At 42.1% G+C, this 10,000-nt stretch overlaps 1 protein-coding gene across 1 annotated transcript in view; it reads left to right on the plus strand.

Moving 5' to 3' along the window:
• LOC134443932 (rab GTPase-activating protein 1) overlaps positions 1-10,000 on the plus strand; it is a 140,038-nt gene that overhangs the window by 88,524 nt on the left and 41,514 nt on the right. The gene's annotated exons all lie outside the window — the stretch shown is intronic.

Here is a 10,000-nt window from a genome sequence, read left to right on the forward strand (position 1 = left end):
CCGGAACTAATACTGAACCTTGTGGGACCCCCTTGGTTATTAGCAGGGGGTCAGATTGAGTATTACCCAATTTTACAGTATGGTGTCTGTTTGAAAGGTAGCTCTGGAACCATTTACAGGCACTTGCATTAAAACCAATACCAGGCAGAATTTGTAGAAGCAGAGAATGGTCCACGGTGTCAAATGCTTTGGATAAGTCCACAAAGATGGCAGCACAATGTTTTTTCTTGTCAAGAGAAGTGATAATATCATCCATTACTTTAGTAGCAGCAGTAACTGTACTATGTTTAGGCCTAAAGCCTGATTGGAGAGGGCTCAAAATATTATTGGTATTTAGAAATTCTTTGAGCTGATCATTTACCAACTTCTCTAGTATTTTTGAGAGACACGGTAGCTTGGATATTGGTCGATAGTTGTTAGGGTCAGTCTTATATCACCCCCCTTGTGCAACGGGGTAATGTGTGCAAATTTCCATAGTGTAGGGACAACTCCAGTGGAAATAGAAAAATTGAAAATGTGCAATAATGGCTCTGCTATTATATATGCCGCAGTGCGAAGAAAAAGGGGATCTAGCTGGTCTTCTCCAGTGGATTTGCGACTATCAATTGCTAATAAAGCAGATAGCACTGTATGCTTAGACACAGGATGAAGCCTGAATTCCAGATCATCGTCTCTGACATTGTCTCTGATACGCATATCATGTCCAGCCCTAGGTATAAGGGAATGATTATTGCTATTGTCAAAACTTTGACTGGCTAAAGAAAAATGTTTGTTAAGAGCACTGCAAATGTCTGATTTGTCTTGTAGTAGACAATCATCAAACTTAATTGAAGAAGGCATAGGTGTAACAGATTTATTGTTTTTGTAATTTACAGCCTTCCAGAATTTTGCAGGATCTGAGTACGAACTAGAGACAAGGTTAAAGTAATAGTCAGATTTAGCCTTTCTTACAGATAATGTACATCTGTTCCTGATTTTCCTGAAACTTGCCCAGTCGGAGGCATCCTTGCTCCTCCTTGCTAATGACCAAGCCTTATTTCTTGACTGAAAAAGAGAGGAGAGTTCAGGGGTGAACCATGGGTTTGTTCTACTTTTTACTCTTATCTTTTTAAAAGGTGCATGTTTGTCAACAATGCAAATAAATGAGTTTGAGAAAAACTGTAGAGCCAAGTCAGCATCAGGAATTTCAGTTGTTAGATGAATGTCACTTTCATAGAGATCATTTTAAAAAAGCTTGCTCATTAAAATGTTTCATAGTTCTTTTAACCAAAATGTGAGGCAGTGCTTTGGTTAGAGTGCTGTGCCTAATACAGGCAATGGGACAGTGGTCGCTGACCCCTAAATCAAAAACACCACTTGCGCTAATTTTGTTCATCTTATTTGTAAAAAGTAGATCAATAAGAGATGATTTGCTAAGGTTCTTAGAGTTTGGTCTTGTTGGATCATTAATAAGTTGATCCAAAAATAGACTCGAGAAAACATCTCTAAGATGTTTGGAGGCATCAGTTAGCCAGTCAATATTAAAATCCCCAAGAACTAGAACTTCTGAGTCAGTGAATCTAGATATCAATTCTGCCAGCTGATCTATGGATTTAGAATCAGCTGACGGGGGTCTATAGATCCCAACTATTATGAAGGAGTTGTTATTGGTGCCATAATGAACCTTGAGTGCAATAAATTCAAAGGATTTAGGTTCACTTAAGGAATACAGAAATGTGACAGAAAAATGTGACTTCACGTAAATAGCCACACCCCCACCCCTCCCAACCCTGTCAATTCTAAATAAATTGTAGCCTGAAAGGTTGACTTCAGAGTCATCAATTTCACTCTTCAGCCAAGTTTCTGATAAAAACCAAGATATCAGTGTTAGTTTGAGCAATTAAAATATTTAGGTGGTCCATTTTATCTCGTTGCAATATACTTCTGATATTGAGGTGGATTAACCCAATGCCTTTTCTGTCCTTAAAAACACATGGATTGTCCAAGCGAACAACGTCAGGGGTAGACTCCAATGGACATGTAGCATTCATGACTTCAGGGCTTAGTCCATTATTGAGAGGGATATCAGGAGAAGAAATAGGAAGGACAGTCTCTGGCAGGGAGATATCATTGCAGATGGGCAGGCTTTGACATTTCCGAGGAGCCATCTGCTGGCCAGAGGAGGTATTTGAATGGGAGGGTGAGCAAGCAGCAGCAGAACGAAGTGATCTGACATTAAGAAGGGCCATCTGTAGGTGATGAGAGGGGCTACTTATTGCCTGTGTAGTTTGATCCCCAAGTGATACAGCAGGAGAGGGAGAGCTGCAATTATCAGCAGGACCCATAGTAGAGCTGGGTGTGTTTGTGAACTGGATTGGGTCATGCTGTGTTGAATGTCAAGGTGTGCTGAAAGCAATGAACTGAATAAAGTTGGTGGTTAGCTCTAGTAGGCCCAGTTTGTTTGGATGCACCCCATCAGATCTATATAAAAATGATTTGGTCCAGAATATATCAAAATTAGCAATAAAATCATGACCAGCTAGATTGCATAACATACTTTTGCCTATTCTCTTCTCTGGTGTCGCTTTGTGGCTGTCTTCATTTGATATCAAGCAAGTTAAATGTAGACCTTTACATTTTACAGCATAGGCAATAAAAAAAGCGTCTTCACAACCACCTTGCAGACGCCGACGCCGACGCTTGGAGTTTACAACCACCTTGCAGACGCCGACGCCGACGCCGACGCCGACTTCACAACCACCTTGCAGACGCCGACGCCGACGCTTGGAGTTTACAATGATTCAACTCTCTGCCTGTTTTATCTTTGCTTTATTTTATCCTAAAACAAATTCTTCTGAAAGATAAAATTAAAACACCTTAGATGAGGCAACCATTTTTTAACGCATTGAAATGATGCCATTCAGATTTCGGACGAGGCTCTCCCTTTTTGCTGATTGCGTTATGATCTGTCGGTGCGCATGGTGGGGATTGAGCACCTTAGATGAGGCGTTCGGACGATTGCGTTATGATGCGCATGGTGGGGATTGAACGCGGGCCTCAACCAGAGTGCGGTTGTGTTGCCGCTCACCCACAGATGCTCGCACAACAACTTCGATAAAGACTTTGATTTGACAAGGCATGACCAAGTCTACAACATGATCCAGGGTGTATGCAGGGTTTTAAAAAGTAGTAAAAGGTCATGAATTAGAAATCCAAAATGTAATGGCCTTAAAAGTAGGCAATTTGCTCAAAAGGTATTATTTTTTGAAAAAAGAGGTATTTTTTTAGTTGCACCATTTTGATCAAAAAAATCGTTGTTTATTCACCGTTTATCACAGTTTTGTCATACACCAGTGATTCGCGCAACAGTAGCCACCTGACTATAGCGGAGTCTATAGAAAGCAGACAGTTGAAACTCTGCTTTTGCACGTAAGCGCCGCTAAATCCAGCGCCAATGATGGAATGGTCCCCTGGTCAGTGGGGTTTGTAAATGTACACACACACACAAACACACACACACACGGACACACACACACACACACGGACACACACACACACACACGGACACACACACACACGGACACACACACACACACACACACACACACACACACACACACACACACACACACACACACACACACACACAAATGCAAATAAAATCAATAAAGTAAGGACTCGTACTCTGTGTGTGTGTTTGTTGTGATGTTTGTCCATTTCCTTGGGCACATTAGGAAACGTTGTGCTGAATGCTCGTGCGTGTGTGCGTTCGTGCTCGCGCACGTGTGTGTGTGTGCACGTACGCCCTTAAACAACCACACACACACACACACACACACACGCACACTCTCACACTCACACACCTGTGTCCTTGGTTTGTGTTTAATTAATCAAGGGAAAGATAATTAGCTCAGCAGAGATGATGAAGCAGGTGTCGAGACACACGCACATGCACACACACACACACACACACACACACACACACACACACACACACACACACACACACACACACACACACACACACACACACACACGAGTGATTCTACGATTTCTCTACGCTTTTGGCAAAAGCAAAATGTCAATTATCAGTATTTTTTTCAACTAATTGAACTAGATGTTTACATAGTGTATATATTTAAGTTTCCAAACAAACAAATTGCCAAGCTTAATCTTAAATCATTTGATAAATACTCTAATGAAAGCGAACATTTGCTTAATTATTTTGTCAACAGTGTTATGGACAAATACTATGTCATTTCAAACATATATTGTTTCAACTCTGTAGTATTTTTATATATGTTTGAAAGTGCTTATGTCCCTTAGCAGTAATGTTGTCATTAATCTGTGCAACTGATATAGAAAATGTGATTGTTAAGCTTCATAAGTAGGATTTTATGAGTCACTGTGATACAGACTGACACATTTTTCATCATAAATCCCTGTAACGTCTGATTTGAATATAGTCACCCTCCTTACACAAGACTTCCTTCTCCAGAGATAATCCCTAGTGTATGTTCATAGGATTTTTCCAACACATAAGGGATCAATAGCGCAAAAACACTTTCAAAACAGTCAACGGTGTTACTCAACTGTGTTACGGTCAACAGTGCAGGGGAACAAGTCTGCACTGTTTTAGGAGAAAAAAACAGAGCAGACAAACCCATCTCCCTAGAACACAAATTATTTTGTTTGTTTGTCTGTCAATATGGATATAAATTGGCAAAAACATACTCCTCCTCAACTGTCATCAGTGTTGCCAGATTGGGCTGGTTCCCGCCCAATTGGGCTGCTTAGGATGGCCGTGTGCGGGTAAAAATGGCATATATCAGAAAAAACTTCCCACTGCCAAATAAATCAATAGAATTGGGCGGGTTTTTAGGGCGGATTTTGATCATTTTTTGGGCTGGAAATCATCAGCCTCATCTGGCAACCCTGACTGTCATACTTAATTGTAACACCATTGACGGTAACACCGTTGACATTTCAGCCATTTTTATGGTGTTGTGCTAACTGAGGACCTCAGAAGTTCCACCACAACACCTTAATCAATTCATGTATCTGTATGCTTTATCTGTGTTTTTCTACATGTGATTTCTAATTCAGATTCTTATGAATATGTTGATAACACTGTTGACAGGCAATTTTCCCGCTATGAGAACATGAAAAAGAATGGATTAAATTATGGAAGGATGGAGCTCAAAATTTACCAAAAAGTCTTCCCGTATCCTGCCAAAGAGGTTATGACATCGCGTGATGTTATTCGTATGGCCTAAGACCAAACCATTACTGATTTATGGAGGAGGTTTCAGACCGTGACACCGTTAACACAGTTTTCGTGGACACACACAAAATGGCAAATTTCATGCATAATGGAAAGGACAGTGGTCTTTCTGACAGTTTTGTCATATTGTGATGATTACTGTGAATCAACATTTGCAATCGTCTTGGGCAAAACAAGTTTCTTTACATGCTAATATGAAGACTGAATCTGACATTTGGAAAACAGGACGGCATGAAAACGCCCAAAACCAGTATTAAATATTCATTTTTGCTGAGGGAAATAATGCTATGTCTACACTTTCTGTATTATATGAAAGATAAATGTTTTCTAATGTCCAAAACATCATTGGATGCAGTTAATAGTTAGTGGAATTGCCAAATAAAATCCACGGACTTAAAAGTGTAGGCGAATTAGAGAATCACTCACATGCACGCAGACACACGCACACACACACACACATGCACACACACACATGCACACACACACACACATGCACACACACACATGCACACACACACACATGCACGAACACACACACGCACACACACACACACATGCACGCACACACACACACATGCACACACACACGCCCATGCGCACACACACATGCACACACACACACACACACACCCACACACCTACACACACACACACACACACACACACACACACACACACACACACACACACACACACACACACACACACATGCACACACACACACACGCACACACACACACACACATGCACACACACACACACACACACACACACACACACACACACACACATGCACGCACGCTCACAGAGGCCCACTCAATTCATCCTGGTATTTGGCAGTGAGTAGCCACTTTTGATCAACACTAGAAAGGAAAGTAATTTTGGAGAATTTCAACATCCTCAGGATTGAAGCCTTTTATATTCTGATTAGCCAATTGGGAGTTACCAGTATACTCGGATTAGCCAATTGGGAGTTACCAGTATATTCGGATTAGCCAATTGGGAGTTACCAGTATATTCTGATTAGCCAATTGGGAGTTACCAGTATATTCGGATTAGCCAATTGGGAGTTACCAGTATATTCGGATTAGCCAATTGGGAGTTACCAGTATATTCGGATTAGCCAATTGGGAGTTACCAGTATATTCGGATTAGCCAATTGGGAGTTACCAGCAGGGCTCTAAATTAACGGGCGCCAACACGCCAAATGCGGGTGAAAAATCATTTTGGCTGGTAGAAAAAATCATCCACTAGCCAAATTGGCCGGTAGCGCGTGCCCGACTGAACGTTAAACAGCTGCCCGCACAGATCTGTAGCTGCCGTCTGATGAACCTTAAAACGTCGCCTACTGTACATTACCCATGAACATTAGTCCTACCGTCATAATGTAGCCCACACCCATTGGCTGACCGTTAATCACAATAACAGGCAGCCTCACATCCATTGGCTGCGTGTTTGATACCCTCGCGCTGGAACTAGTGTTGATAAAATTTGTTCAATGAGCGGACTAGCGCGGATTACTTTGGTTCTGTAGGTTTTGGTCAGACGAAAAATAATGTGGCAGTGGTTAAAGCACGGTTATGTGTCAATGAATGCAAGTAATAGCAGCGTAACTGTTGTGACGGTGAAATAGAGTATTGGTGGAGAGGAAACGGTGTGAGTGAGTGGAGGGACAGGACAGCTGTCTGTCAAAACAGTGTCGTTGCCGTCAGAAGCCGTCTGATATTTGCGAGGTCCTCGCAACTAGAAACGATGTAGTTGTCATTTCCTAATAACGCCCACGCCATCGCAAAGACCCTGCACGAGTTTGACATGGATATACGAGTAAGTGGAAAAAAGATAACAAAAACTAGCGACGAAAGTAACAAAGTAAGCATGGTCTCCGTGGGGTTATTGGATATCTAGTTGACATAGCGTAACGGTAATTGTCATTCCAAGCGCATCGTAAGTAAAGCTAATATTAATTTGACCTGGAGGAACTTGAAGGTGTCACGCAGCAGCAGCATAAACACACAATGCAGACATCATTCACACACTGTGTAGGTGTGTGTGTGTGTGTGTGTGTGTGCGTGCGTGCGCGCGCGGGTGTCTCCTATCCTTCTCCTCTCCGTCTCCTTCTCCTCCCTTCATCTTTTCTCCCCTTCACCTGTCTTCTGTGCATTGTCCATGGTATTTGGCCCACTGTGTGTGAAGTGATGCTGTGTAGGGGATATGAGGTTTTGCAGTGTTTGGTTGTGTGTTTGTTTGGCTAGTGTATGTTGAAAGTCTGGTATGTGTGTGACATTAGTGTTGAAGGCATGCTGTGTTTGTGTGAGTTGTAGGCCTATACTGTATGTGAGGTTTGGGTGATGGTGTGTGAGGTAATAGGCTAGTGTTTGGCTGTCTGTGCAGTATATGGAAATGGAATGAAAAATAATGAAATGCAGGTAATAAAAATATAATTACTAAATAATTATAGAATGGACTGAATTATATTGAGTATAATATTTATATTGTTTATCTGTGTTGAGGACATAGCCTAGTTTAATAAAATAATTAAAAGCATCATAATTAACACATGGTTTATTTTGGTGAGAAAAAAATGGCTAGTTGACCTTCCATTTGGCTAGTAAGAAAAAATGTCTACTAGCCAAATTGGCTGGTGGTGGAAAAAGTTAATTTAGAGCCCTGGTTACCAGTATATTCGGATTAGCCAATTGGGAGTTACCAGTATGTTAGTACCAACGTTTGATGCACCCTTGTTGTATGTGCGTTTCTGTGTGCATGTGCCTGTGCGTGTGCGTGCGTGGTGTGTGCATGTGCCTGTGCGTGTACGTGTGCATGTGGTATGGTGTGTGTGCGTGCGTGTGTGTGCCTTCGTGCTGTGATGGAGCTTTTAGTGGAAAGGCAGAACATAAATAAATCATCTTGTCCTCAATTTAGCCCCACTACACACTCTCTCACACACACACACACACACACACACACACACACATAACATAACATAACATAACATAACATAACATAACATAACATAACATAACATAACATAACATAACATAACATAACATAACATAACATAACATAACATAACATAACATAACATAACATAGCCTCAGGCTACCCAAGCAGCATACAATTTTTTTCTTTCTAAATGTGTGTGTGTGTGTGTGTGTGTGTGTGTGTGTGTGTGTGTGTGTGTGTGTGTGTGTGTGTGTGTGTGTGTGTGTGTGTGTGTGTGTGTGTGTGTGTGTGTGTGTGTGTGTGTGTGTGTGTGTGTGTGTGTGATGTTACTTCTGTGTGATGTCTCTCTGTGGTTGACTTTCGGTCATGTGATGCCCCCTCAGGCTCAGTCCTTCACTTCTCCCAGGAGAGGGGAGAAGAGAAGAGAAGAGAAGAGAAGAGAAGAGAAGAGAAGAGAAGAGAAGAGAAGAGAGGAGAGGAGAGAGGGAGGAGAAGAGAGGAGAGGAGAGGAGAGGAGAGGAGAGGAGAGGAGAGGAGGAGAAGAGAGGGAGGGCGCGTTTTGATAAATGAGACTCTTAATCAGCTGATGAGCTGCAGGGAAATTGGACTAAATTATCTTATTAGGGCTCTATTGACACACACACACACACACACACACACACACACACACACACACACACACACACACACACACACACACACACACACACGCACACCCCTGGCGTCCTCAGCGAGGGTGAAATTGGTCTTGGGGATCATGTGACGGCTATTAGAGAGATTCATGTGATACACACACACACACGTATATACACACACACACACACATATGCACACACACACACACACACACTTATATCATGCGAGGGTCTTGTTCCAACTCAAAAACCCTGTTGTTTCTCTGATCACCCTCTCTCTCCCCCTCTTCATCTCTCTCTCTTTCCCTCTTCATCTCTCTCCCTCTTCATCCCTCTCTCTCTCTCCCTCTTCATCTCTCTCTCTTTCCCCCTTCATCTCTCTCTCTATCCCTCTTCATCTCCTTATCTCTCTCCCTCTCTCTCTCTTTCTCTCTTTTCATCCTTCTTCATCTCTCTCTCCCTCTTCATCCCTCTCTCATTTTGAAATAGCCCAAGAGAGTAGAGAATAGAGATTAGAGAATAGAGATTAGAGAATAGAGATTAGAGAATAGAGAATAGAGCATAGAGCATAGAGCATAGAGCATAGAGGAGAGAGAATAGAGATTAGAGAATAGAGAATAGAGCATAGAGAGGAGACAGTGTGGAATTCAAACTCTTTTCAACTCTGGTCCATCAGCGTTGCCAAATTCACCCTGTGACCGGTGTGCGTGCGTGCGTGCGCATGCGTTTGTTGTGTGAGCGGTGTGTGTTTGTGCGTGTGTGCATGTTTTTTGTAGGTGAGTAAAACACACATATTTCTCATGTTGTATCTGGTTTATGTGCATGTGACTTGAGGATCATCCTGTGTGTGTGTGTGTGTGTGCGCACACGCATGCGTATTTGTTAATCGTAGACTTTTACCCTCATCTTTGTTTTTTACATGCAAATGCAAACGGATGCAAATGAGCTTTGTAGCTAACTCTGTAGCTAACTCTGTAGCTAACTCTGTAGCCAACTCTGTAGCCAACTCTGTAGCCAACTCTGTAGCCAACTCTGTAGCCAACTCTGGTACTGGACTTGTCCTGCACATGGCCCCGGTCAAATAAACTAATAAACTAAACTAAACTAAACTAAACCTTACAGACAAGAATGTCTCTCTCTCATATACACACACACACAC

Source organism: Engraulis encrasicolus, unplaced genomic scaffold, assembly GCF_034702125.1.
Source record: "Engraulis encrasicolus isolate BLACKSEA-1 unplaced genomic scaffold, IST_EnEncr_1.0 scaffold_39_np1212, whole genome shotgun sequence".
NCBI lineage: Eukaryota > Metazoa > Chordata > Actinopteri > Clupeiformes > Engraulidae > Engraulis > Engraulis encrasicolus.